Genomic DNA, 2713 nt, shown 5'->3' on the forward strand with positions numbered 1-2713 from the left:
TTGTTTTTGTTGTTTGAGACAAGGTCTCACTGTCTATCCATGGCTGGCCTGTACTTCACTCTGTAGACCAGGCTGGCTTCACATTCATAGAGATCCGCCTGTCTCTGCCTCCCAGTGCTGGGATTAAAGGTGTGTGCCAGGACTAGAGAGATTGCTCAGTGGTTAAGAACACTGACAGCAGCCAGGTGGTGGTGGCACACTCTGGAGGCCCTGGCAGTTGGTTCTCTGAGTTCGAGGCCAGCCTGATCTACAGAGCGAGTTCCAGGACAGCCAGGCCTACACAAAGAAACCCTGTCTCAAGAAACCAAAACAAACAAGCAAACTTGCTGCTCTTCCATAGGACCCTGGGTTCAGTACTCAGCACCCACATGTTGACTTCCAACCATCTATATAGGTCCAGCCCAGGGATCCAACACCCTCTTCTGGCCTCTGAGGACATTGCCCACACAAGGTAGACAAACACACACATACATGAAGACAAAATAACCATACACACAAGATATTAAAGGTATGTGCCATCACAATGGGCACAGAACTGGAATTTGTTTTGTATACACCAATTTTCTTATACACTTTGAATTATTTCTTTTATCTTTTGAGATATTGTCATGTAATTCCCCCTCCCTTCCTTCCGGAGTCCTCCACAAGCCTCTCCTTGCTCTTTTGTTTCTTTGCTGTAGCATTCAGAGGCTTAAGAGTTTTCCTTCCAGTTAGGATGTCAAGGGTTAGCAGCAATTTCTGTCTGTCTGTTTGCTTGGTGCATGTGTGCACCTGCACGTGCACGTCTGGGCATGCATATGGAGGTCAGAACACAATTTTGTGGAGTCTGCTTCTCTCTTGTGTGGTTCAGAGATCAAACTCCAAGTTTGAATGGCAAGTGATCTGTCCACTGAACTATCTCATGGGCCTAACTCTTTTGAGTTGTTTTGTTTTTCTCTCTGTAGCCCTGGCTGTCCTGGAACTCACTCTGTAGACCAGGTTGGCCTCGAACTCAAAGATCCACCTGCCTCTGTTTCCTGGTGCTGGGATTAAAGGCATGCATTACCACCACCTGTTTTTTTTTTTTTTTTTTTTTGGCAGGGTCTCATGTTGCCAAAGCTGGCCTTGATCTGTCTATGTAGCTAAGGGGATTATCTTGAACTTCTAACCCCCCCCCCCCCCCTCGTGAATGCTGAGGTGACAGGCATCTGCCACCACACCCAGCTTGCACCTGAGAAGCTGAAGGTAAGGCTGCAGCGAGACCACACTGCACACGTGCTCCGATGACTGTCAGCTACAGACTCAGAGGTTCCGGCCGAAACTGTGAGAGCCAGTGTGCAGGGAAGCTAGAGGAAGCCTTGTGCTTTGTTGGTGGGTGTGTAAATTCATGCCACTGCCTTTGGAGACAAGTACTTCTCACAATCAAATCACTTGCACGGGGATTCCATGGCCGCTGCTCACCCACTGACAGACATCTGAGTCACGACTTTGTTCAGTGACCCAATTGATGACTGACCATTGACTACCTGTAGGTAAACATGGAAGTGCAATCTGAGACCCTAGCAATAAGATTTCATAAAAAGTTAGCATAACCATCCAACTAATGGAATACCAGGCACTAATGAAAAGGACTTGACTAACACTGTGTTTCGGGGCCTTCATGTCTTAGATGCTGTCTTAGCTCCGGTTACTATTGCTATGAAGAGACACCATGACTACAACAACTCTTGTAAAGAAAACATTTAGTTGGGGTGGCTCACGTACACACACACATGTCACATACAACCACACATGCACCGCACACCCCACACACATCACACATTCACCATACATATCACATACATCACACACCACACACACCACCACACACACATACACACACCATACACACATCACATACATCACACCACACACACAACCAAACACATCACATACCACACACATCACATATAACACACACACACACACACACACACACACACACACACCCCAACCATGGACTTCCAGAGCCATGATAGCGTACATCTGTATGCTATTCTCCTCCTCCTTGGTTGGTGATGCTTGGAGATCCAGACCATTCTCTATCGTCTTCTTTTCTCTTCCAACACTAGCAGGAGTGTCAACAAGCTGGTCGATCTGATAATCAAAGGTGTGCTGTCCCAGGCTGCCTGGCCTCCCCAAGGCATCATTCATAAACCTCCAGTAGAATACATGGACTGGATCAGTCAGCTCCTCTTGCGGGAGGTCCTTCCGCCCCTCCAACCAATAGCTGCTGTGATACCAGCCCATTGGGGCATGGTCTCTCTCTCCCTTTAAAAAAGTGGCTATTTCCTCTGCTCGCTCTCTTCTCTTCCTGCTCCGCTGGAGACTAGACTCCCTTCCTGGTTGTGCAGATGGCTGTTGTCTGGGATGGTGATCTGTAAGATTTTTTCCCCTTTAAATAAATAACACCCTATTAATCATAACTCCAAACTGGTGTGGCCTTGTTCGTGACTTACGCCTTCATCTGGTGCCCGAACGTTTGGCTTTTAGGACCTCTCCTTTCCCCACTCGAGTTCGGCTTGGCGCGAGCCCTTCCTTCCTTAGCCGCGGCCTGTGCCTTGCGGGGGCTGTGTGGCCTGTGCATTGCGGCGACCATGTGGCCTGTGCCTTGTGGCGGCCTTGTAGCCGGTGCCTTGTGCATGGAGCCAGCAGTTTAATATAAATTATCACGCACTGGCTTTTCTTGCTGCAG

Source organism: Alexandromys fortis, unplaced genomic scaffold, assembly GCF_014885135.2.
Source record: "Alexandromys fortis isolate MF-2015 unplaced genomic scaffold, M_Fortis_MF-2015_v1.1 scaffold_161, whole genome shotgun sequence".
NCBI classification, from domain to species: Eukaryota; Metazoa; Chordata; class Mammalia; order Rodentia; family Cricetidae; genus Alexandromys; species Alexandromys fortis.